Source organism: Neofelis nebulosa, chromosome 15 (assembly GCF_028018385.1).
Source record: "Neofelis nebulosa isolate mNeoNeb1 chromosome 15, mNeoNeb1.pri, whole genome shotgun sequence".
In the NCBI taxonomy this organism is placed as follows: domain Eukaryota; kingdom Metazoa; phylum Chordata; class Mammalia; order Carnivora; family Felidae; genus Neofelis; species Neofelis nebulosa.
Window position 1 is genome coordinate 65,652,345 of NC_080796.1, and position 27,539 is coordinate 65,679,883.

A 27,539-nucleotide genomic window follows, 5' to 3' on the forward strand; every position below is an offset into this window, starting at 1 on the left:
TAAAAGGAAATAGGCATATCTGACTGGCTCAGTCGGTAGAGCCTGAGACTCTTGATTTTGGGGTCGTGAATTCAAGCCCATGTTGGAGGTAGAGTTTACTTTAAAAAGAGTAAAAGGAAATAGGTGAAATTGATTTTAGTAATACATGTTACTTAACTCAATGTAGCCAAAATATTGTCATTTCGTTTTTTTAATGTTTGTGTATTTATTTGTTTTTGAAAGAGAGAGAGAGAGAGAACATGCAGTATGTGAGCAGGGAAGGGTCAGAGTCAGAGGGAGGCAGAGGGTCCCAAGCAGGGATTCAACGTGCGGCTCAAACTCACAAATCATGAGATCATGACTAAGCTGAAATCAAGAGTCGGCTGCTTAACCAACTGAGCCATGCGAGTGCTCCAAAAATATTGTCATTTCAACATATAATCGACATAAAAACTATTAACAAGGTGGTTTACATTCTTTTTATATTCATACTAAGCCTTAGAAATCTAGACTAGCCATTTTAAAGTGATCAATAGCCATACATTGCCAATGGCCAGTATATTGAACAGAGCAAGGTTAAAGACATCTACTCATTCAGGCGGATACTCATGGTGTGTGTTTACGGGGGAAATGTACGGTAGAGGATATTAAACAGTAAGAGCTCATGTTTAGGGGAAAAAAGAACCTATACATGTCAGATCTGTTTGTATAGGCTCGGAGGAGTATGAAGAAAGATGTTAAAGAGTGTATACAACAGACTTTTAACACTGGTGATTTCGTAAGAATAGGATTTAAGGAGGCTGTGTCATAGATCAGCTGTTACCAGCTATTTCATACACACCTTTGTATTGTTTCACATACTACAATGATCCTATATTAATTTTGCAATTTTTCTTTAACCTACTAAATAAATGGGCAAACGCTGGGGGGAGAATTTAAGAAGAGGAGAATTTTAGTTGATAGAGCAACCAAGTAGGACACAAGCTTTCAAGAAAAAGGAAAATTGAAGAAAATGTATATTTTACTCAACCCACATAATGACAAAACAGATCTGTTTGGACATTTTGTAGAAAAATAGTAAGTTGTCATTTTAACTTTAGAATCAAAGAATATTAAGGAAGCAGTAGTCACTGCCTCCTCCTGCCCCATCAAAGGAACTCTTTTACCTCACCTTGAAAGGTAGACACTTGGTGTCTTACCAGATACAGCCGATGCTAAAAGGTCACTCCTTAGCCAGGAATCCCATTCCATCCCAACTGCCTATCCTCCTGACCAAGGTTCTGCTCCACATTCAAATGAAAGTTCCACAACTTAAAGAGTCAGTAGCAGGGCAGAAGTACTAAGACACAGCCCTAGTCAGCCCAAGTCTTCTGGATACACTGAGGGATGGGAGGCACACCATAGGGTAGGGTATCAATATAGTTCTGAAGGTAGATGAGGATCACCAAGCCCAAGCCCATCCCAACAGAGAAGGGCCAGGAACAGGTGAGAGAAAGGATTTCAAGGCCATCCCGGGCTAGATCCCCAAGATCACCCTCACCACCACTCCTTGACAATTCTGCTGCCTTTCTTTATAATTCACCAAATTATGGCATAATCTTTGTACAGTGGAAAGTGACATGGAAAACTGTGTCAACAATCCTGAAAATGCTGACAAAAAATCTACCCTACACACACAAAGGATCATTCAGATGATTCCCAGAAACTAACTGGAAACAAGAGCTGTCTAAATAACTGGTTCTTGATGCCACCTGTTTAGGAAACAAGATAGCATCTTAAGAAAAAGACAGCATGTGAACCTTAAACTGCTCTAGAAAAATAAAATCTTAATTTTTACAAAAAGATAGCAGGACAGTGCTTTTTTCACCCTGCTGGAATTCTTTTCCATAGTCCTTTCTAGAGGATGATTCTCCATGTCCTCCTGTAATCAACCAAAGAGACTTCCACTTACAAATCAATTCATCCAGGGGCCATATCAAATGATGAACTAATGTCTTTCACTTTGGCTGACTCTCCTACTAACTCCCACCCTGGTGAACTTGAGACTCAATTTCAGAGTTCAGAAGGAAATAAATCAGTAGACACTGGTGGTTTAAAAAAAAATGTCAGCTGTATGAAACCAAGGTCTAAGGAACAGAAGCAAGGAGAGAGAAATCCAACAGAGGACATATGGGTGAAGAATGACAGGTGGAAATGGGTAGAGAGACAGGTAACAGATCTGTAGTTTGTTGTTTGCAATTAGTCATAGTTCTGTGGCTATAAGTCTCTCCTCCAGAAAAAAGAGAGAAAAATTGTATAGATAAAAACATTATTAGATATATAGTAGATTGTTAGAACAACCACTAGGTGGGAAAGAGCAGTGTCATTGTCATTGGGGGTCTCATGACCCACGTCTTCCAGCATCCCCTTCTGGCAGTGTCATAGAGACAATTTGAATCTTCCATGATGTCAAAACCTGATGATAATGTGATTTATTCCAAATAATTCCTGATTCCCTGAGCAGCCCACTATGAATACATTAATCTGTCCAAGGTCTTGAACATTTCTGTAATCTCAGTCTCATTTTAGAGAATAAAAGTTCCCATAAAATAGACTCTCTAAAGGCTTTGCTTGTATTTATCCTTCAACTGCCTATCTCAGGCTTTGAGGGTTTCGTCTAAATTCTGTTATTGTGAGACTTGTTATCAAGTCCATGTTTGTGCTTTCTTTGTTCCCTTTACAATCTTCTTAACTTCTAAGGTACCAGCCTCAATCTGTATGTTGAGGACAAGCAGAAAACCAGCCAGACTCAACTGTTCTTTTGCCTAAAAGGTTATCACAGTGGATGATCTTCTTTCAGAAAAGAGTTCAAGAGCCTTAACCTCAATTAAGTTTCCATTTCACATCAAGGCATGATGTCCATTTGGAACTTCCAAGAAAGAATAAAAATACAAGAGTGGTTACAAGAAACATAGCATCTATTCAACAAATTGCTCGGTAGACTAAGAGCATAAATCACCTGTCTCTGGCTCTTTATCTTCTTACCTCTGTAGGGAAGGAAAAACAATTTTTTTCTCTACCCTTTTATGTTCTTTTGGCTGGTCTATTAATTAAATTGGCATAAGACAGATTAACAGGAGAAAAACAAACTTAATTACACATGTACAGGAGCCCCATAAAAAATATGAGACCTCAGGACAAGGCAGTCAGTTCAGGGTGAAATGCCATCCTGTGCTAAGGAACAGGATAGGGGCCCGGGTCTTCAAAGGGGACAAGAGTAATTCACAGGACAGTAAGAAGATCAGATGCTTAGCAATGAGCTGTTTGCCCTGCCATACAGAGAGGTCTTTCAGATAAAAATGTCATCTTCGGTAATAGTTCTCTTTCTGGGCCAGGTCTTCTATACAATTTTTTTTTAGGTAGTTAAGGGAAAGTTAAAAGTTTCTCTTGCGTCTGCTGGATCTTGATCGCCTTCAGCTCAAAACAATCTGCATGCCAAAGTGGCACATTTTGGGGTCATGTTTTGCCCCCCCCACTTCCTACCCATCCTCTGGTTTAGATGAGGTGTCACCTCCCCCAGAAAGCCTTCATCCCTGCTCCCAGGTTTAGTTTGTATGCTGTCCTGGACGCCCCTAGCACCTTCTCACTTGCTTTTTCATCCCACGTTATATTATAATTACCTTCCGTTTACCTGTAGCATGTCCCCCAACCCTTGGCAGTCTTGTTCTCAGACACATGCCTGGGACCTAGCACGGCACCCCCGACAGACGGGGCAATAAATACATGAAGAAGGCACGGATAGGCCACTTCAGCATAAATGACAAACTTCTTACCTGCTGCGATGAAACTAGAAAACGTTCATCTTTAGTGGTTCTAGATCAGGGGCATCCCCAGTGGTTCTCTAAGTCACACAGGGTGGCCACACCTCCCATGAAACCTGCATTACGACTTCCACTCCTCTTACAGCACTTTAACACATCCCAGAAAGTGATCCAACTTTATAATTCATCAACACAAATGAATAAACACTCGGTTGCAGATTTCATGGGGAGGAAGGGAAGAAGGTCTATATGCTCACAGCACAGCAAAACTTTCTTCAAAATCCCCTGGATAGGGGCACCTGGCTGGCTCAGTCAGAAGAGCGTGTGACTCTTGACTTTGGGGTCGTGACTTCAAGCCCCACATTGGGTGTAGAGATTACTCCAATAAATTTTTAAAAACTTCAAAAAACTAAAATAAAATCCCCTGGATACGTTTTTTATTCTTTCCCATGAAATCCTCCTAGCACAGCCACTCTGGCTTCTTCTCTCCTCGCAGGCCACCTCTGCAGCCTTGGCAGACCCCTGGACAAGACCCTTTCCTCACCCAGCCCTTCTTCAGCATCCCTTCATCTCCATTTTTAGGTGGAAAAGATTCACTATAATTTGCATCCGTCCCATCACCACCCAGCCCAACACATAAGCACTTCACCTTGGCATCCACCCTCATCAGAAAGCTGAACTACACATAAAACTAAGCATGTTTTCCCTGAATCCTACTTCTGGATTGCAAGTTTATATGGGGTAGAGTGCATGCCCACTTAACTGGCCCAGGCCAATTCCATACCCAAACTACCTTCTCAGCCTCAACTCCTGAGAGATTCACTAAAAGGCCTTTCATTTTATTCTGAGGGTTCTGTGACAATCAGCTGTCCACTCAGAAATGGGAAGGGACAGGGATTTGAGCAGAAACTGTTTTTATTTTTTTATTATTTTTTTAATGCTTATTTTATTTTTGCGAGAGAGAGCGCAAGCAGGGGAGGGGCAGAGAAAGAGGGGGACAGAGGATCTGAAGTGGTCTCCAGGCTGACAGCAGACAGCCCAACACAGGACTCAAATTCACAAACTGTGAGATCATACCCTGAGCTGAAGTTGGACACTCAACTGACTAAGCCACCCGGGTGCCCCAGAAACTGTTTTTAAATCCGTTCCAAGCATCTTGAAATACCTCCTACCAGATGGACATAAAATACTACAAATAATAACTGTCTCAGTAAAGTTCAACCAGAGGAGTAGAACCCATAGAAGCTACATGTATTAAAAGATTTATTACAAGGAATTACCTATGCAATTGTGGGGGCTGGATGAGCCTGCCTGAAGTCCCAAAGGCAGGTAGGGAGTCAGAAAGAAAAGATCTCCTGTGGGCTGAAACTCACAGGCACAGGCTGAAGCTGCCATCCAGGTGATGCGTTCCTGCTTTCCCCTGGGGAAGTCTCAGCCCTGCTTTTAAGGCCTTCTATATGATTCAGTCAGGCCCACCCAAGTGATCCAGCATAATCTTCATTACTTCAAGTCATCAGATTAGGGGCATTAACTATATCTGCAAAATACCTTCGCAGAAAGACCTAGGGGCGCCTGAGTGACTCAGTCGGTTAGCTGTAGACTCTTGATCTCAGCTCAGGTCAGGATCTCACAGTTTGTGAGTTCGAGCCCCGTGTCCAGTTCTGCAATGGCAGCAAATAGCCTGCTTGGGATTCCCTCTCCCTCTGCCCTTCCCCCACTTGTGCAAGTGTGTGTTCTCTCTCTCTCTCTCTCTCTTTCTCAACAATAAAGAAACTTAAAGAGAGAGAGAGAGAGAGAGAGAGAGAGACCTCAATCAATTTTCATTTGTTTGTTAAGTAATGTCTACACCCAACCTGGGACTCAAACTCACAACTCCAAGATCAAGAGTCGCCAGGCACCCCTAGAAAGATCTAGATCAGCATTTCTATAACTGGGGATTAGAGCCTAGACAAGTCAATACATCAAAGAAGCCACCACACCCTACCAAAATGAGAAGAAGGAGCACTCTGGGAGTATTCCATGTAAACACTCCACAAACGTAACTTCCTTGCCCAGGCACAACCATGTGATATTACTGTCTCCGTTTTATGCAAACTGTTCAAGTGATTATGCGTTAAAATGACATTGTAAGGCAGTGTCTTGTACTTCGATTCGTTTTACAGTTATTAGCCAAGTGCTTTATATTAGTACAGAGAGGAACACAAATGACAGAGAGGAAATCCCTCCTCCAGCATCTAGTGGGGTGGACCCAAGGAAGGGCTCTCAGCAGGTGCCTCAATATCCCTCCACTGTCAGTGCACCTCCTTCTAAAAGTGCTCTTACAGGGAGTTCAGAGGCAGAGAATTAGTGCAGAGACTTCCACCGCCATTTCTCAGGAGCTGCAAGATTGACATTTGGGGCCTGAGAACCCTTCGTTGGAGGTTGTCCCGTGTAGGGTAGGATGTTTAGCACTATCCTTGGCCTGTACCCACTAGATGCCAGTAGTGCCCCCCACCCCTCCAGTTGTGACAACCAAAAATGTCTCCAAATGTTGCCAAATGTCTCTGGAGATGGGGGCGGGGGGGGGGGAGCGGGTGGTGAGCGCAGCAAAATCCAGTTGAGAATCACTGGTGTGGACCAAAAGTTCACACAGATGACTCCTGTCAAGAAAGGGGTCAATTCGAAATAGAGGGCAGTAGTCTCTCTCCAGGAGAGCAGTCACCCTTTGGGAATCTAATGCTCTCTTTCTTACCCTCAGTCACCCCTCCTCTTTGCCTAGATAATATCCACTTATCCCTCAGATTCACTGAGCCCCTCAAGTGTGGGAAGCCCCTCCACGTGTCCTCTCTCTGAGGCATTCACTGCTTGGTTTCCTGACCTGTGCCCCCACTAGATGTATTCCTCCCCAGTACGTGCTGTGTCTTACTCAGGACTTCAGATCTTCTATGCCTATAACAGTGCCTAAGACTCATGCTCAACTCATGCTCTCTTTTTACCTAATGCCAACTTCTATATTTTATTGTTTACCCCGTGCCAGGCACAGGGTAATTCTTTCTTAATTGTTAAGAAAAAGTGAAAGGGGTCATTGTAAATGAGAAATGAATGAGTGAATATTGACTGGGAAATGTAACATGAGCTACACATCATCCATCATAGTCACAACCATACTAATTATCTCAATACTGAGAACATTCCTAAATACACTGTAAGGCCTAACAATTCTCAAAGAATGTGTACCATCCTGTGATACTGTGACTGATAATAAATATATAGTTTGGTGTTTGTCTATGGCTCCTTGCTCACAGTTCCCAAAACACTTGGAATTTCCTGAGCAGGAGCAGTGGGACCATATTTTTGTTATAATATTCGGCCTTTTGTCCTCAGGTCTCGAAATCCCTTCAGAGCCGTAAAAGTAAATGGGTATCTTGTTATTCCCAACAAATCCCTTTCCACCATGACCGTGGTGACTTTTGGAACTAAGGATGGGGGTGGTTGCCAGGGGAGCCGATCTGAGAAGGTTAGGACTTTTATTCTCCCCTGCTGATTTCTGGGGAGGGGCAGGGGGGTGGGAGGTTGACTCAATCATCAATGGCCAACAATTTGGTTGTGGAATGAAGCCTCCATAAAACCCCCCAAGAAAGGACAAGGTTCAAAGAGCTTCCAGATTGGTGAACCAGAACGCTTCCATGTGCCGTTGTGCTGGGCCCCAGACTCCACAAGGACAGAGACCATCCGATGTATCTCTTCACCTGGCTGTTCATTCGTATCCTTATGTCCTTGTTAATAAACTGATAATCTAGTGAGTACACAGGTCTCCCGAGTCCCATGAGCCACTTTAGCAAAATCATAGAACCCAAGAGGGGATCAGATGCATAGATGACAACGTGGACCTGAGTCTGGAGTGGACGACTGAGCCTTTAACCTGGGGGGTGTGACACTATCTCCGGGTAGATAATTCCAGAAGTGAGTTGAATTGTAGGACATCCAGCTGATATCTGAGAATTGCTTGTTGGTGTGGGGGAAAAACCCATACCTTGTAACTGTCCCCAGAATTGGACCTATGACATACATTTTACATTAAAACTTCAGTGAACATGATGTAATGATATAAGGAGCTATTTCATGTATTTCCATCGTGAAGGGTCATTATTAGGAATATCAATTACATTTCATTGATGGGGGAAGAATCCATCAATATTCAGTCCTCGTTGATAGAATACCAGGTAAACAGCCTCTTCTGAGGCAAACACATGGCTTCAATACAAACTTAGTCACTTTTGACCCCTTGAACCGAGGGTTCAAGCAACAGGGTCGCTGAATTTTCCCTCCCCCAAGAGTCAGTTCCTAAGGGCCCAAAGAGACATTTTTATTTGGTACTTAGCCTGGGTTTTACACAAGGGACTAAAATGTTTTATTTGAGCCAGATCCATCAAAACTAATGAGGCCTCTGCTCTTTATGGTTCTTCTTCTCCATCATAGGCTATTATCGGTGACCTATGAGTTCTCCCCTTCCGAGAGCTGCCCGGGGGGCTCGGCCACATAACTCGGGCATAACTGCCTCCCGGTCCTGCAAGCAGGCCCTGCATTTCTGTGCAGATGGCCACGCTGAAAATCAATTCATCAGATGGCTCCAAAGAGCTCAATACAATTAAGGATATGCAAACTGGAAAAACCCCAAGCCCAGACAATTTACCCGGCGCTCTCTGTTCTGGCCTTCCTAAAGTAATTGGCTCAGCCCTGTTCCTCCAGTGGTAGGAGGAGTGACCTAGAAGGAGAGGGACAGGCATGTTCCTGTTCAGTACTCAGTAGCCATTTTGAAATTGCAGAAGGAGAGCAGATGGAGAAGTAACCTCAAATGAATATTCATAAAAAGAAAATCAATTATCCACCTTATGTGCCACCTGCCCCATCAACCCAACTTAGCACACAGCTGTGAGAGGCAGGGGGGCATAGACACAAATCACAGGCTTCACCTCAAAGGCATTCACAGAGTCCAAGGGTCCAAAGCCAAACCTGGAATTTTGGCACACCTGACCTGAAAAGATGGAATATTTCGTGTTTGTGACCTTTACGATAGGAACCAAAGCCACAGAAAGACAGCAAAGCGTTCCAAGTCAGACTAGCTCAGGCTCAAATCCCAGCCTCGACCCTTCTTAACTCCTGCCCCTTTGCTCTGATTATACTGGACGGATTCCCCAGACTCAGCCTCTGTCCTCACCTGCACAACAGGAACAGACACCAACCTGGGTCCAGGGAGGGGAGACAGCGCAGAGGGACTGAGAGAGGTAACAAATGGGAAGCATCCAGCCATGGCAAGAAGGAACAACTCTTAGTTCTGGCCGCCCCAAGGGCACCATGACTTAGGGGAGAGACTGGATTTACAAGCATCAAAACCATTAAAATTGACTGTCTAGTGAGAGATGAAGACATGCGATTCCTAGAAGTTCATGACTCCACCATAGGACTTTTTAGGGACCTAAGGCATATCGAAGGATTTGATACTAATATAAAATGTTTCTTGACTATCTTCAGTTGTTATTTTAAGTAATAAAGCTTCCTTACATGGATCCTTCATTCCTGCATCCAGAGCCATTACAAGGACAAGGCCACCAGGATTTACCCAGCATTTAAAAATGTAAAAGAGGGGCGCCTGGGTGGCTCAGTCGGTTGAGCGTCCGACTTCGGCTCAGGTCATGATCTCGCGGTCCGTGAGTTCGAGCCCCGCGTCGGGCTCTGGGCTGACGGCTCGGAGCCTGGAGCCTGCTTCCGATTCTGTGTCTCCCTCTCTCTCTGCCCCTCCCCCGTTCATGCTCTGTCTCTCTCTGTCTCAAAAATAAATAAATGTAAAAAAAAAAAATTAAAAATGTAAAAGACCTCAAGATTATGAACTGTGCTTTCAAAAGCATTTTACAAAATAGAAGAAATGAATGGAGCCAGAGAGCCAAAGTCAAGGGCAGGCACCCCCAGTTGCCCAAGGGCCCCTTCCTGGGCTCAGGGTCTACAGCCCCTCATTCACACCCTTGCCTCCTCCCCCCTCTCCCAGTGAAGCACAAAGAATGGTCTCCATCCCCCCCAAGTGGGTGTTTCCTGGCAATACCCTATTCCTAACCCTGTCATGAAGCCATCGCAAAGCAGACTTGGGCTTCCTACAACGAAAACTCCAGCTTTCAATATAATTCCCTTAATGTGGAAAGTGGGGGCTGGGGAGAGTGGCAGTTAAAAGTCGGTGGCGGTGGGCGGGGGGGGGGGGGGGGGGGGGCGTCCTATGAAGACAATTTCTATTCTTGAGTGCTTATGATTTGCCTCCAGGCCGTATTTTTTTTTTCTTTTGCTCATCTTTTGTTTTCCCAGTTTGTTGATCTGAGTGTGTGTTTGCAAAAGCAGGCGGTGGAAGGAAGAGAAAGGATTTGTATGATTGATCACCACACCAGATAAACGCCCCAACCTGGTAACTCAATGGTGCCAAGAGAGAACTGAATTACTCTGATTCAGGGCTATAGAGCAACCTCCCTTTGCCAAACCATAATGGGGAGCAAGTCGTTGGAGGCACCTGGGCCCCTTCCTGCCTCTCAAACAGCTGGCTACCCTTCCTTCCCTCCAGGTGGGAACAGGTCACCCACAACCCAGAGCCCCCTGTCACCTGGAATTCTGCTGTGACCCCAGCATGTCTCACCTCCCTCACAGGAAGTGAGACAAAAGCCTGAATCAATGTGGCATGCGGGCTTTGCCCTCTCCCAGCCGATCCACGACGGTCACACCCCCACCGAGGGCTGTGACCGCCCCTCAGCTCCCCCCAGACAGAGGTGGACAGCTCACCGCCTCTCCCATGCAGAAGTAGGGAAGCTTTGCCCTGCCTCCATCAGCACCTCTGCCCTGGAACTCACGGAACCCCATGCTTGAGGCTGGGTATGGAGAATGCCATACTCCCCTCCCACCGAAGTCATGCGGGCGTGTTCTGGCATGCAGGGTGGGGGCCGCCTGGAAGGAAAGAGAGGAAAAGAGGAGGAAAAGAAAAGGGCTGGTTCCTAAAGTGCTGCTGTTGCGGATCAAGCCCCAGGAAGCGTCTTCTTTCCATCCTCCTCCAGAGCCTGACCTCTGAGGGCTTTGAGATGGCCCCACAAGGAAAACCCTAACTCCCTCCCTGCACTTGGCTCTCTAAAGCCCTCTCTCTCTCACTTCATCTTGCCGCCCTGAGGCCACACAGCATGGTCTTTGGGCCTCACCCGTGACCTACACGTTCCCCCTCACCCCTGGTCCTCTCTCCGGGCCCCTTGGTACTCAGGACCCTTCCTTTCTCCTGGCTGTTGCTCACAGGTCCGTATGCTTGGTGGGTCTGCCCAGCCGGTCTCTCAACCTGCCTCGCTCCCCAATCCCGTCCACCAGAAACACCTGCCTGGCCCAGCTGGTTCTGCAGAGGCCTCGGTGAACACTCTATCCAGAGCACTAGAAGGAACCCAAGAGGCCGCTGAGCCGGCATGGGTCACCATCACCCCCTGCGCCTCTTCCTTGACATTTCCCCACCGTTATGATTCCCCAGAAACCCCGACGAAAGTCACTGGGGGTGACTGAGACCAACAGGAAAAAGCAGGCCAACTCCTCGTGTGTCCCTTTCCGGGGCTGCATGGGCCCGGGGGCAGCCGGCAGGGCATCTCAGTGACTGGCGGGCTCAGCCCAGTGTTTACCAGCAGAGCCTGGCCCAGCCGGAGCGTCCACGAGAAACTGGACAATTCTATAAGGAGAAGACGGATGTGCCTCCTGTGCGTAGTATGGAGGTCAGTGAGCCGCTGCATCCAGCCTTAAATCTATAAGGTGCAACATCTTGGCAGACGTGGAGATGTCCTTTATTTTCTTTTCGATAGCAACTCTGGACACGCTGCAGCCTGGGTCGCCATATATATTCAGGCCCTGACAGCCCTGTGGGATGCCTTTCCCCACACAACGGGGGCATTCTCCGTTGCAGGCTCGCACCTGAAGCTGGGACAGAGCTGCCATTCAGGCCCCAGCAGGAAGGCCGTCCAACCATGGCTGCGCAAAGGGCCCACCCGACGGCCCCAAAGGTTCAGGAAGAAGTAAGGATCCTGCCATCACCTCCACGCCGCCCACTGGGGATGGTGCACAATCGTCAGGTGCTTAAAGGTTAAGGGTCAGCTTCACACGCCAGCACCGGCTTTGTGAAAGCCGGGACTGGGAGAGAGACCTCATCATCTCTTCCCCGACGGGCACTCCTGGAGAAGAGATAGGGGATGAAACGCTAAACCCCGGGCCCCACGCACAAAACTAAGCCAGTGGTTCTCTCCATACCGTGGAGATTGTCCACACCGTGACTCAGCAGAGCATCCACTACACGGAAGGTATTTGAACACGCTCCTCCCCACCCCTGTACCCTTGAACTGTGCTCTTTCTTTCTCCTCTTTCCCTGCCCTCCCCACCTGCACCCAGGAGCTAGTGCTTTCCTCCCAGGGGACGTTCTTCCCCAACCCTCACCAGCTGTGGAAACCTCCTTTTTCTTTTGCACACGCCATAGCCTCGGCCTGGGGTGCCCTCCCCTCCCTCCCTGCCCTTTGGCCCCAGAGCAAATTCCCACTTGCAAGCTGAGCTGTGGGGCCTTCTCAGCCCCCCAGTCCCGGGCTCGCTGACCACTCCCCGGCCCCCACCTTGTAAGTCCCTCTCCTGAAAGTGCTCTTTTGTGCCATCACGTGTTTACTTGCGCCCTCCCCGGGGGTATTTTACATGTGTTCATCTTTGTCCCTGTGCCCCGGCCGGCACCGATAAGCATCGCAACGGAATCCAACACACTGACCAAGAAGACCATGGTGACGCTGCTTCTCAGAGCAGGGAGGGAAGTCAGGAAGGAGGCACCTCTCTTACTTGAGCTAACCCTCTGGGACAGGCCACATAAAGGAAACCTCTTTAAACCGTGCTACAAGGCCAGGCTTGCTGGCAAAGCCCCTATGTGACAGCAGGAGTGTCCACAACATGCCAGGAGGGAGGCAAAAGAGCAGGGGCCCCCGCACGGCCTGAGCCTGACTGAGCAGCAGTGACCTCCTCGGTTCTCCGGCCACCAGCCTGAGGAGGGTGACCCCGTTGCCGGCTCCACAAGCCCTAGACCAGCCGCTGCCCCCACACCCCCTTAAGCAAAGGCACCTCCCACGTGGGGCATCGGAGGGTGGTGACCACAGACCAGTGGGGCACGATGCCTCCTCTGACATTTTTACCCTACTGGCTTCCGTGGGCAAACTGTTCTTTAACAGAACTTGGGGGCACATTCCACAGCCCACAGAGTTTCAGCAGATGCGACAGGGGGCAACTTGCTGAAAGAATTACTTAAGGGGCACCTCGGCGGCCCAGTCGGTTGAGGGTCCGACTCCGGCTCAGGTCACAATCTCACAGTTGGTGGGCTCGAGCCCCGCATCAGGCTCACTGCTGTCAGCGAGAAGCCCACTTCAGATCCTCTGCCCCTCCCCGCTTGTGCTCTCCCAAAAATAAGTAAATATTTTTTAAAACTATTTAAGAAAAAAAACAGAATTACTTGAAGTGGGAAGGCCATTATAAAGGCAATGGGCCTCCCTGTCCTCCAGGCCTGAGGGGAGATGCCTTTTGTGCACAATAACCCCTATGTTTGTGGGGCCTGGCCACTCTCAGACCTTTCTCTCCGCGGAGATGAACTCCTCCAAGGTGGGAGATCTTGACCGTCTCCATGGGGAATAAAAACAAGCCAAAGGGGCACCTGGGTGGCCCAGTCGGTTAAGCGTCCGACTCTTGATTTCGGCTCGGGTCATGATCTCACGATGGGTCGTGAGATCAAGCCCCCCGTCAGGCTCTGAGCTGAGTCTAGAGTCTGCTTGGGATTCTCTCTCTCTGCCCCTCCCTGACTCATGAGCTTGTGCGTGCATGCTCGCTCACTCGCTCTGTCTGTCTCTGTCTCCCTCTCTCTCTCTCTCTAAATAAAGAAATAAACATTAAAAAAAACTTAAAAGGAAAAACATGCCAAACCTGGACTTGACTGAACCCCCAACTAAGTCCTTCACTGTTTCTACCGCTTCCTGCCTCCTTGGTTAAAAAGGAGAGAGGCGTTATGAAAAGTGACAAGGTGAAAACAGAAGGCCTTCCGGAGTGACAGGGCCCAAATTCCAAAACTTGGCTTCACCACCCGCTAGCCGTGTAACCTGGAGAAAGCGCCTTGGCCTTGCTGGACCTCGGTGTCTTCGTCTGTAAAGTGGAAATGAAAATGTGCAGCTCAGAAGGCTCCTGCATGACTAAATAGATAATGTCTATAAAGCGTCTCGTAGGTTCCCTGCGATGGAGGAAGCTCAGGGAATGCTACTCCCTTCATTTTAATCCAGGTTCCCGAAGTGTAGGTGTTATACGTGTAAAACGGGTTCCATACTCAAGTGTGTGCAGTGCTTGGTTAAACGAATTCAAACCTTTTTCCTCCCTGCAGGACTTCTCAGAGCCTTTAAACTGCCAACATGAGCTGTGAATTGCCAAGAGGCACTGTAGTCTTCAGGCTTCAGGCTGTCACCCCAAAACCCTCTTCATGGAACATCACTCGAGGGCAGTGCTCTTTGGCCTATCAGTTTGGAAATGATGCTTTAAATTAAAGAAAATATAGGGGCGCCTGGGTGGCTCAGTCTGTTAAGCGTCCGACTCTTGGTTTCGGCTTGGGTCATGATCTCACAGTTTCGTGAGTTCGAGCCCCACATCGGGCTCCAAGCTGACAGTGTTAACAGTGTGGAGTCTGCTTGGGATTCTCTGTCTCCCTCTCTGCCCCTCCCCCACTTGTGCTATCTCTTTCTCAAAATAAATAAGCTTAAAAATTTTTTTGAATTAAAAAAAAAAAAAGAAAACACAGCAATTAAATGTCACGCCACACAGATGATCCCTCTTCTGGAGTCTGTGAATGGGCACCGTTTCCCTTCAGGGAAGCCATCACCAAAGAAGAGAATCCAAACTCAGCTTTCTTCCTCCAAACTGCGGCATTAAATGACTGTTTACCCCAACCCTCGCTTTTTCCTAGACATGACCCACTGCCTCAGCCTTCACTGCTCACATGGGTGCTGATGTTCCCCAGCACTCACTTCTCAGGAAGGAACTGGGGCTGAAAGTTTAAGGAGAGGGGTGAATGGGTAGGCATTTTTGGGGATTTTTGTCTGATTTTATGCCTTATATACCAATTGACTCTTTTTTTTTTCCAATTTACTCTGAATAGGGATTTTTGAACCAATTTGTAGCTGCAGAGAAATTTTTATCTGTCTTACCAACTTTGCACACCCTTGTAAAGGAAACGGGCTAAGGACTCCCATGCCCAGTTGGCAGAGTTAGAAACAGCCAGCCAGAGCAGTTAAGCCAGAGAGCAAACCACCATGGGAAAAGGGGACGGCCCCCGCAAGTCCGTGGGTGAGTCCCAAAACCGTATTCTGCGATCACCATCACTTGCACGCATCAGCTATGCATCCTGGCATGTTGTAAAACAAGGCAGCACTACTCAAAAGCGGATTTCATTTTGCAGAGAAAGGGAATTAATATTCACACTCCGTCTTTCCAAACTATCTATCTGGTAGGAAGAGCCACTCTAGACACTCGGGTCCAATAAAGCTCTGCCTGGAGACCTAGGTAATAGCTTTACACTTTAGCTTGTGGATTAGATTCAAGGACAGTTTATCCCGTCATGCAGATGAGAATGTCAGACAGCTCACCTTCACCACTGTCCCCTGAATCCACTGGCACACTTAATCCCGCCAAGTCAAATGCAAAGTTACAATCGTATCAGCTGGGGGAGAGGTAGATGAAGTGGAGAAAAGAAGAACTTGGAAAATAAGGATTCACGTTGTGGAGTTTCAATCTCAAAACCCTCATCTCCCCACACGCCACCCCTGACCCCAGCTGTGTTGTTCCTCACTTAGTAACATCCCCATGTGTGGGACAGTGTCTGGCTCCAGGGAGGCACATGCCTATTTCTGTAGAATAAAGAGCCGTCTGTTGAGCATTTAGGCTGCGAAACTCCGCGTGGGGATCCTATCCTCAAGCCAGCTCGGTGGAATAGACAGTCTTCCCATTTAACAGATGATGACATCAAGACTCAGGAAGGTTAGGCACACCTGGGTGGCTCAATCTGTTGAGCATCCGACTTCAGCTCAGGATCTCACGGCCTGTGGGTTCAAGCCCCGCGTCGGGCTCTGTGCTGACAGCTCACAGCCTGGGGCCTCCTTCAGATTCTGTGTCTCCCTCTTTCTCTCTCTCTCTACCCCTCCCCTGCTCATGCTGTTTCTCTTTCTCAAAAAATGAATAAACATTTTTAAAAAATTTTAAGACTCGGGAAGGTTAAAACATACCCAAAGATGCTCTCACAACATCTAAATGACAGGCAAGGCTAGCAACGAAGAAGGAAATGGACCCCCAACCTCCTGTCGTTAAAGTGCAGGGTGATTGCATCAGTCACTGTTCAGTTGCCATTTTGGACGCTTTGAATCGCCGGGGAAAATGGGAAACGTACCACTACTCCTACTGTAACCTTGCAACAATAATAACTCTCACTTATCACGTGCTTCCTACTGGCCAGGCATTATTCTACACGGCTTATATATGTTACATATCCCATCTTCACATCCCAGTTGACAAGGGATGAGTCTTGTCCCCCATTTTACTGAGGAGGAAACTAAGGTATATAAAGGTCAAATGCCTTTTCTTAAGAGCTGTAATTCAGGGGCGCCTGGGTGGCACAGTCGGTTAAGCATCCGACTTCGGCTCAGGTCATGATCTCACAGTCTGTGGGTTCAAGCCCCGCGTCGGGCTCTGTGCTGACAGCTCAGAGCCTGGAGCCTGCTTCCGATTCTGTGTCTCCCTCTCTCTCTGTCCCTCCCCTGCTCATGCTCTCTCTCTGTCGCAAAAATAAATAAAAACATTAAAAAAAAATTTAAAAAAAAAAAAAAGAGCTATAATTCAAATCCAGACAAGACAGGCTGGCTGCAGGACCCACACAAACTCTAAGCCGTCAGTTTTTACCACGGGCCTGCCTGTGCTTTCACAGCAGCGGAATTCTTCCCCGGTAGACTGATCGCTCCTTCAGTGTCGAAACCAAATTCTAGTCACCTTGTATATATGCGTGTGTATAAACACACACACATGCACCTTAAGCACAATACATGGCACATGATAAGTACTTAAGGAACCTTTAATGTCAACATTAATTAACCCCACTCATTTTTCTCTTATTTTGTTCCCATCTTACAGGTGAGAAACCATGTGTTATGTTGGTCCCATTTTAGAGGCAGGAGGTTACCTCACCTCTGCAAATAGCCTTCAGAACTCATCAAAAAGTAAAAAAGCAAGTTCGCTTGGAACCAAGTGCCGGAAGCTGTATCTGAGAATAAGGTCTTCCTGACCGAACATTTCAAACCCTCAGGAGGAGGCTTAGGGAAAAAATGGAGGAAACCGAGTTGAGACCATCTCATCAATGATTGCCAACGAATTGCCTGCCGAAAGCCCAAGTCCAAGGAGCTTCTCTCCTGCAAGGTTTTGACGAGAACCTGTTTCAAGCCCGAAGCCACTAGAACCACCTGGAAAACATTAAAAATACACTGATTGTATTGGTCCAGGGTAGTCTCTGGGCATCAGTAACTTTCAAATGGTCCCAGGTGGTTCTAACACATAGCCAGAGCTGAGCCCCGATACGCTGCACTCAGAGAAGGAAGGATCTGTTAGCAGAGAGACTGAAAGAACGCTCCTAAACCACATCCCAGAGGACTGAGCCTCACCTGGGAGCAGGGTGTTATGTTCTTATTAAGTCTCTCGGGGCACCTTTGCAAACAGAAGATGTGTTGGTGGGTGGCTGGCATCTGGGCACTGAGAAGGCAGAGAGGTAAGTCCATGGCAGGGAGAAGGCAGCGGCAGGTGAAGACTGTCCGAAAATCGGCGGCTCACCAGCTAGGAGGTCAACCAGGCAGTCGCTGGCCGCCCCACAGGAAGGGCTTCTGCTCCCGGCCCCACTCCCACGTGCCTGGTAGCAGCGTCCCCACGGGACGAACGCCAGGGCACATTCACCAGACAGAGACAACGTCTGCAGTATTCAACGCTGGCTCCCCAGTGCCCACCAGGCACATGGGAGGCTCTCGATGAGCATCTGTCAAATGAGTCAAGAAACTGGAAAGACTTACAGGCGAGGATGGTCAGTGAATCCTCAGAATGTCAATAGGAGGGGAAGAACTCAGACACGGCGGCCACGGATACTCCAAAAGCGCCTGTGACGATTCATTCCAAGCAACAAGCATTTTGTCAGAGCAACGAAGAGCTAACGGCACTGTGCATTGTATTCATGGTGACCACTGTCGTGTAAAATGGTTTTATGCACCATCCAACCTAAGCTTCAGAGTAACCTAAAAAGGCAGAAACTAGGGGCGCCTGGGTGGCTCTGTCGGTGAAGCGTCCGACTTCAGCTCAGGTCGTGATCTCGCGGTTCACGGGTCCAAGCCCCACGTCAGGCTCTGTGCTGACAGCTCGGAGCCTGGAACCTGCTTCAGATTCTGCATCTCCCTCTCTCTCTGCCCCTCCCCTGCTCACGCTCTCTCTCCCAAAAATAAACAAATAAATAAGTAAACAAACATTTTAAAAAATGTTTTAAGGCAGACAAACTAGTACATATTAATTTGAGTTTTGCGGATGAGGAAATTGTAGTTTATAAAGCAACTCGGCCACGGTCAAATAGTGGGTAGGTGGTGGGGCTGCCTGATACAGGGTCTGTGCCCTCCCCACTCCACTGCCCCCTGGGTTTGCCGGATAAGGGACTCACAGCCGCAGGGAGAGTTGGGAGAAAGAGAGCACACACATCCACAGACCAGATCCTCTGCCCGCCCAGGTACGGGGATTTAAAGGCAACAAGATGACCCTGTGGTGATTTGATGGAGCGACTTGTAAGTCCTACGAGCCCTCCCAGATTCGGGAGACCAAGATGAGGTCACTGAGCTCATCTAGTTGATTCTCCCTCTCTACGGAACCCCAAGAACCATTCCAGGGATCAGGGAACCAAGCTCTAAGCAAGACTCTGGGGAGAAGCGTCCCCCACCTTGCTCAGGTCGGCCACCTCTCCACAGGAAGGGTCGACGCCCCTTGATGACACTTGATACTGGTCCTCAGAGCACACCCTCCACTTGTAACCTGTCCCATCCGGCCCCACCCAAATCTTACATGCGTTTCAAGAACTAACTCCTTCCCCACTTTGTCCAGGAGCTTCCACGGACCACTCATGTGTCTCTCCCACAAGCGACACTTCATCTCTTCTTACTGTGCATTTGTGATGCTCGATAATACTCATTAACCTCCGTCCATGTTTGTCTTCCTCCCACACTGTGTTGTAATTCCCCGAGGGCAGGAACCATGGTCCACATGTCCTTGCCTTGCTCAAGGTTACCTAGGACAGCACTCCTTGCAGAAAAGATGCTTAAATAAATATGTGTTGATTAAGGCATAAACTTCACTAGGACAATTCACTGGAAAGCGTTCAGATCTGAGCTCTAAACCCAAGTACATTCTCAAGCTGCCTAATGAGAGACAAGGTCATCCTTGAAGACATTTCCACATCAGAGCTAATTACAGGTATGTTTCAGGTACTTACTAGGTAAATGCATCTAAGGCATCTAATAAGTACCTGAAACATAGTGCGCCCTTAGTAAATGTAAGTTCTCTTGACCAAACCATCCTACCTGAAACTGATGACACCGAATGGCCTGGTAGGGAACAGGCTGAGTTGACAAAAATACTTTACATCCCGAAGCTCAGAGATCCTGCTCCAGGAGGCTCAACTCTTGGGCAAAGTATGAAAAGACAAGGCGATCTCTGACTGTACAGGGTCCTGAAATGAGGTGTGGGAGACAGTGAGATGCTAACAAATCAGAAACAAGAATTCTTTCAAGAACCACTTCCGACCCAAAGGTTTGACCTCAGAAGGGTGCTGGAGACTGTCTATCACTTTGTCACTGCAGGAAGGTGAGTGTTTGACCTTGAAGCATCACGGGCCCAGACAGCCCTGATTTAATATCCCAGGGTTAGGGGTCTGGCCTACTCTAAACCAAATGGGAGAAGACAGGGGCTCACTTGGTGGGGTCTGGACCAACAGGTTCACATCCCCCTTACGTGTTGGCAAATTTCTTAACTGGCCATGAGGAAGGCCACCCAGTAGGACGCCCAATGAGCCCATGGCTATTCATAACGTGATGAATGTGTGCAACTCAGGATAAAAACAAAGCTCTGCATCTATGTGAAGGAGTGTATGTGCGTGTATGTGTGTCCTTGGGAGGATGGTTAATGACTGAACGAGAACTCATTGCATATTCTTTCCAGAGCAGCCTTGAGACGCTTTATAATCTGAGGGAAAAGACAGAAACTCTGCTTCTCCTATGGGGCAGGTGAATCTTCTCCCCACCTGCTTTCTCAGACAGACCTGAGTTGGCCTCCAGACTCTCCTGCCCACCTGTCAGACGACCGTCCACAGTGGCTGGCCTTTGTTTCCTCAGCTGTACCCTGCGTGTGGTAATACGTGCCTGGCAGGTGTTTGCACACATGAAACCAAGTGGCGGCAAATGCCCGCTGCTCCAACCATGGACACCCCTGAGCCACCCCACCCTGGGGTGGCAAGTCTAGGCAGCCACAAGCAAAGGTGAAAAAGAGCTAAAAGTGCTGAAAACGGCATTTGCCCATGTCCCTTTGAGGTCCCTCCTCTGGGTGTAACACTCCCGCCATCACACGGGGCTGTCTGACCCCTTCATTTGCAAGTACTCTCAGATTCCAACTGTCGTGAGCTCATTGGGAGCAGTTTTTGCAAGCTCCCTGTCCCTTTTATCCCTACTTTACAGATGACAGCACCAAGGCTGAAACACAATGACATTTCCAAGGTCAAAGAGCTAGTCGGTGGCAGACCTGGAATTCAACACCATTGGGCCCAAATCCCCCCTTTCACCCCTGTTTTGCTCTGCCCCTTTCTAAAGCGTATCTCGCTCCCCCTGCAACTCCGTGGGCATGGCTCCCGGAACGCGGAGACCACTGGGTGGCTCAGTTGGTTAAGTATCTGACTTCAGTTCAAGTCACGATCTCACGGTTCATGAGTTCAAGCCCCGTGTCAGGCTCTGTGCTGACAGCTCAGGGCCTGGAACCTGCTTCAGATTCTGTGTCTCCCTCTCTCTCTACCCCTCCACTACTTGCACTCTGTCTCTCTCTCAAAAATAAATAAACGTTAAAAAATTTTAAAGAAAGAAAGAAAGAAAGAAAGAAAGAAAGAAAGAAAGAAAGAAAGAAAGAAAGAAAACAGATGCTTGTGAACTTGCATAGGATCCAGTGAGTTCAAATCCAACCCCATCAAGTGAGTGAGAGAGCTCCACGGAGACTGCTCTGGGCCCCCTGAGCAGCTCGATGGCCCCATCACCATGGCAACACCCAGATGGCACCTCCACCTTTTCCCTCCCATCCATTGCCTCCTGTGATCTTCTAACACACGTAAGGAAAGGGAGCCCTGTCCCAACAGGTGAACACTGAGGCCGGGAACAGTGGCACCTAACCGTGGGGCCAGGCCTCTCCTCATTGGGAAAGAGCCAACCACACAATGAAAAGGGTGTCCACATGACAACTGCACATTTACACGACAGTCATTAGAGAGGAACATCGGTGCCAGATCCCAGACCTATGGCTGATCCCAGCTGGTTCTCATTCTCTTCTGAGGCCAGGCCTGCTGCGTGGCTTCATTTAATTGTGTATTTTTATCATTCGGTGTCTGTAGCCGGATGCCTGTGGGCAGTTAATGCCCTTCTCCATCAGTTCGAGCAAGAAAATGTACCTGCCATGGCAGTATTGGCTTCACTGGGCTACTGACTTATTTTAAGTACTAAATCTTTCCTGTTACTATATTTTTCACTGTGGGGTGTGCGCGTTCCAGCACTGACATTAATAACGGGCGTCCGGGGCCCAGCTCTCCTCTGCTGTGAGAACGGAGCGCCACCTAGCGCCCACTCGCTCCACTGCAGCCAAAATCAACAACCGCGATAACCTTGACAGAGCTCTGGGCTCTTACCGAGAATTTTCACACGCATTCTCCTCGCCTCACGTATCAGGGCTCGCCTAGCAGGATGATACTTATCTTATTTTTTAAGATAAATAAGTTAAGACACAAGGCTCCAGCGAGAAAGCTGAGTAAGTTTCCCACTTGCCAGCCCGGTGTCAGACTTTCCAACGTTGGCGGCTGTCGTTTATAAATGATGAGCTATGAGAGAGGAGACCTAATGAAACTCCCAGGTGCCCAGAGCACAACCGTGGAGAAAGACAGCCCTCCCGCGGGACCTGATGCAATCGTCTTGGCGTTATTTAAGCCTTTCATGCCAGCGTCTCTAAGCTTTAGGTGCAAGATTATCCTCATGGCACCTCTCAGGGGCATAATGCCAGGGTTCCTAGCACCTGCAGGTTACCACAGGAACTCGTATGCAAAGAGGTAGAAATCCCATCCTCCGTGGGGACTGAAAGTAGACATGGAGCTGTTTACTCTCCCCGGAACTCGCCACTCCCCTGTCTCATCAGTGCAAGAGCCAAGAATTATCATCCCAATATCACCCCAACAGCTCTGGCCTTCAAACTCCCAATTATTTTCAGTTACCCAGGGCAGGGGTTTTTTGTCCTTGGTACCACTAGGTTGAACAACTCTTTGGGGGCAGGGGAGGGGTGGACCTGCCGTGCACACCGTAAACGTCTAGCGGCATCTCTGACCGATACCCACTGGATGCCAACAGCATCCCTCTCCCTACCCATCGTGACAATCCAAACATCTCTAGACATTGCCAAATGTTCCCTAGGGATGCAAAATCACCCTGCTTGAGAACCACCATTGTAGAAGGCAAGTCCACCAGAATATAAACATCATACTACTAACAAGTCCTATTTCTGCTACCACTTAAAAGGAACAAATGACATTACTCTATTTAACCTTCACAATCAAGAAAACACTCTGTGTTGACTCTCTAAGGAAATATTTACCTTACAGATAAAGAAACTGAAGCTCAGAGAGGTTAAGTGACATGGCCAAGGTCACACAGCTGGTAGTGGAAGAGTTACCACTTAAAACCAGGCTTTTGTGACTCTGGAACCCGAGCTCGTCACCAGACCCTGGCACCATAGATCCCAGAGATTTCCAGAACAGTCTTTGTTCTTGACAGTCCTTCCAGAGTATACTGACACTATTCAAGTAATAAAGTCTAGATTTATGTTTAAAGGCATAAATATGGTAGCCATTCCCCATAAGAACACCAATTCTAAGTGTCAGAGCTGAGGAGATTTTGCTGTAGGGTAATGGCGAGAGCCCTGGGTCCAAGTTCAGACCTTGGGGCCAATAATGACTCCAGGGTCTTTATTTGGGGTCAATTATCTGAGCTCTCAAAGTCTCCGTGTATTCATCTACAAGATAAAAAGGATTGGTGGGGCGCCTGGGTGGCTCAGTCGGTTAAGCCTCCGACTTCAGGTCAGGTCACAATCTCGTGGTCCGTGAGTTCGAGCCCCACGTCAGGCTCTGGGCTGATGGCTCAGAGCGTGGAGCCTCCTTCCGATTCTGTGTCTCCCTCTCTCTCTGCCCCTCCCCCGTTCATGCTCTGTCTCTCTCTGTCTCAAAAATAAATAAACATTTAAAAAAACAAAACAAAACAAAACAAAAAAAAGGATTGGTTAGATCAGGTTCTCAGATGTGGCTGCAGAATTTCTGGGGCTTGGGCAATGCCATTTTTTAAAGCCCCCAGATAACTAATGTGCAGCCAGAATGGAGCCCCACGGGGCTGGAAGAACTGTAAGACTCTGGAGTTGTGTATTTCTGCCCCAGACTGGATGGCTTCTTTTGTCTCTTCCCACCAGGATCAGAGGGACGCACAAGAGCTCTTTGGGGGAAGTTTCTTGGTCCCACAAGACTGTCCCAAAAGCCTTGAACAACCTCCTAAGATGCCTTCAGTGTCTCAACTGGCATCCAGTCTCTGAATGAGCCATTTCCAGTATCATTCTACCCACCAAAAGTACGGACCCGCACCCCACTCTCCTCTGGCTGCTGGGGGTTAGAAACTCCTCCAAAACACCGAGGGGAGCAGGGAAAATGACAGAAGACAGCTGCGGCAATGAAAGACTATCCTCTTCCTGGCCTGGTGGAGCCCTTGCCTTGTCTGGCTTTAATAAGGTTCATTCTAATCCGTGGTCTTTCAAGAGGTGAGAGAATCTCCTGTTTCTGGACATGACTCACCCACTCCTATGTCAGCTCCCAAAGGAGAGTGATAACGTCTCACTCAGCAGGTGCTCTGGCTACAGAAAAGGGGCTCTGGGCCCTACGAACCCCATGCTCTTTATCCCCTAGGTACGACCAGTAAAAAAAGCAATTCATCCCGATTAAGTACCCCCCAGATGCCAGGTGAAGTATTTACACGCATGGTTTCACTCACTCTTCCCACGTGCCCACACGAGATGGTACCATTGTTCACATTATTTTCACCAACCTCTTCCTCGTCCCGTTTTACATGCGAGGAAACCAAGCTGTCTGTATTCGCCGTTCATGCTCCCGGCCGTGGGCCCTGCGCTTCCACTAAAAAGCTGCCCAGCTCGGACTCGGGTGCTCGGGCGCCTGCGGCCGGACCCTCCCCCGCGAGGGGGGCGGGGGCGGCAAGGAAGGTGGGGCCGCAAACAAGGCTGAGAAGCAGCCTCCCGGGAAGTGAGCGGACTCTCAGGAGTGGGGGCCGCGAGGGACACGGCAGAGAGTGTTCGCAGGGGAGAAAGTGGTCAGTGGGGTCAAGACCCCAAGGTCTTGTCTGCCTAGAGTGGGGCGGGCCCAAGACAGAGGGCCAGTTGGGCGAGGAACAGAGGGAACCAGGGCAGACAAACCCCTGCAGCGGAGGGGTTTTCTTTCCTTTCCTCTCACTTTATGGTCTCTGTGGGAGAGACTCCAGTGCGGTAACAGCTGGTGGCAATGAGGGGTGGGCCTGGGTGGCTCAGCCTCTGACTCTTGATCTTGGCTGGGGTCATGACCTCACAGGTTCATAAGGTCGAGCCCTGCCTGTGGCTCCGCCCTGAGGGCGGTGGAGCCTGCTCAGGATTCTCTCTCTGCCCCTCCCCCTCAAAATAAATAAAAAAGGTTTTTTTGTTTTGTTTTTTTTTGGTTTTTTTTTTAAGCTAAAGGGAAGGGGCCAGTGACCCGGATGTTCCAGGGACTAAAGGGCGCAGGCGTGGGGGGGTGGGGCGCGTCTGGGTGGCTCAGTCGGTTGTTTCCGACTTCGGCTCAGGTCATGATTGCCAAGTTCCTGAGTTCGAGCCGTATGGGGCTCTGTGCTGACAGCTCGAAGCCTGGATCCTGCTTCCGATTCTGTGTCTCCCTCTCTCTGCACCTTCCCTGCTCATGCTGTCTTTCTCTGTCTCTCAAAAATGAATAAACGTTAAAAAAAAATTTTTTTTTAAAAACGGCGCAGGGGGATGGCTGGTTGGAAGAGGGCAGAAAGCCGCAGGGATCACTGCCTCTGGAGCCAGGGGTACAGCTCCTCCGCCCCAGTCCGAAGGAAAGCGAGAAAGAAGATGGGGATGGGGACCGCGCAGGTCCTGGTGGGCAGTACCTGAAGGGGAGGCGAGGCCCAGTGCGTCACCGTCTGCCCCCATGACCACCCCAGGCAGCATGACCCTATCGCCCCTCGGTACAGGTGCAGCCTTGGAGGTGCAGTAACTTCGGTGCCGCCAGCAGGGGGCAGAGCTGGGCTGGGAACCTAGTCCCTCCGAGGCTGAAGCCGAAGCACCCACTGCAGTTCGGCGGAGGGCGGCCGGGACCAGGTGTCCCCAGGTGCCCCCGGATTCGAACTGAGGTCTTGCCAGACCCCGAAGCCCAAGATCTTTCCCCTACCCGCCGCCCCCTCGAGTTTGATCTGGAAGGGCTGGGGGCAGCCCACCAAATGGGACTTTGAGCTACTAAATTCGTTCTGCAATCCAGGTATCAAGGTAACGGGAGGCTAGGGGTGCATTTCCTCGATCTTTTTCCTCGGTCTTCGTCCCCCCGCCCCCATCCTTCCACCCAGAACAACCTGAACACCACCAGGAACCCCGTGGCACTGCGAAGTGGCGGAGCCCCTGACGCAAGGCCGTCCCTGAACCGCTGGCGCACATTATCTCCAGACTCAGTCCCTCTCCCCCCACCTCTCTCTCTCAAAATAATAAGTAAACATTAAGGTAATTTTAAAAAAGAAAAGAAACGAAACACGGGGAGAAGCCGGCCATCTCCCAGTGCCAAGGAAAGAGGCTGGGATGGATCCTCCCTCAGAACCTTCCAAAGGAAACAACCCTACCCACACCTTGAGTCGAACCCACAGCCTCCAGAAGCCTGAGACAATACACTTCTATTGCACCCGCGGGTGGTACTTTGTTAGGCAGCCCTAGAAAACTAACACTCTTCAGACCACCTCTGAGACGGGGAATAAGCCAGCTCTGATGCTCTTGGGAAAATGACACGAGGCGCTGAAATCAGGCTCAGATGTTCCACGCGGAAGAAGCCATGTAAAGAGAAACGGAGGTGCCAGCGAGGTTAGCCTGGGGGAGAGGAAAAGGTTGTTTACCAAAAAAAAAAAAAGAAACTGAGGACTTTGGCCTTTATCCTGAGTACAACAGAACGCTCCTGGAGGGTCCTAGAGCGGAGGAAGAGCAAAGGCCACGCATTAGGACAGTGAACCTCAGAGCAAAGGGCAGGGGAAGCAGAACAATAAGAAAAGCAGACGGGCCAAGGAGACACAAGGGTGTTCCCAAAATTCCAGCTGGGAGGGAGAGGCAGTGAAAGTAGAGGGGAGTTGAGAGGCCGTCTCCCCCAAGCACTTGCATGATTTCTCCCGGCTTAGGACCTGAACATAGATGTCGTTCACTCAGCCATTTACTGACCACCTACTACGTGCTACCCACTGGTCTGGGCGTTGGCCGCAAGGAACTGACACGCTAATGGAGAGACAGTAAAGAATAATAGAGTACATTATCTAACAGGAAAGAAGGTTAACACGTTAGGGGGTAAACGGGACAGGATAAGGAGGACAGAGCAGTTTCAACGAGCGGGTCAGGAAGGGTTTGTTGAGTAAGTGAATGTGAGCAGACCCTTGAAGGAGGTAAGGGAGCGAGGCAGGCAGCTCGCTGGGCCAAATGACCTTCATTCCCTCCGTCACGCAGGAATGGGTCATGCTGTGACCATAACTTCATTCCTTCGGTCAATAGTTCATTAAGCAAAAAAGAATGAGGTACAGTTTCAGGATCCCAATCATTAAAGAAACAACAGGAACTGAGCTTTATTTATTCACCCTACCCCCGAAGTCTAGAGGTATGTGAGTACTCAATAGATACTGTTCAATCAATTAATTCATCCATAATCAATAGCTTAATTTATGAGAAGCAAAGACCCCCCCCCCATTTCCCTGTATTAAACTTGATACAATTTGTCATATAAACAATGAATTGGAGGCTTTTTTTTTCACATGTAAAAGAACCACTCCTAATACGATCAGAACATGATTTCATTTTTACATTTTCCCTTCCAGCCCCTGTCTGTATGCTTAACTTACGGAGGTATGATTTCGTGTTTTGTAATCATAAGCCTAGGACTTTGAGATTTTTTTTTAATGTTTGTCATATTGTAGGCATTTTTCTCCAGCAATTCATAGTCTTTATGATTATCACTGATAGTGGATGCACGAAGTCAGTTGTCTTCAGATTGCCAGCAAAAGCAACATTGCTTCCAATGTCCCTAGATTAAAGTAGGACAGGTAACGAGTT

The 27,539-nt window shown here is 48.7% G+C and overlaps 1 long non-coding RNA gene across 2 annotated transcripts in view; it reads right to left on the bottom strand.

Annotated features, from left to right (window-relative positions):
• Window positions 1-24,699, bottom strand: part of LOC131495597 (uncharacterized) — a 270,012-nt gene extending 245,313 nt beyond the window's left edge. Inside the window, exon 1 of one of the 2 annotated variants that reach the window (XR_009254009.1) lies at window positions 24,200-24,699. This is a non-coding gene — a long non-coding RNA (uncharacterized LOC131495597). Of the gene's footprint in view, window positions 1-1,150; window positions 1,223-24,199 lie in introns of those variants that run through there. The other variant, XR_009254010.1, reaches the window with a different exon arrangement.
• Window positions 24,700-27,539: the final 2,840 nt, after the last annotated feature.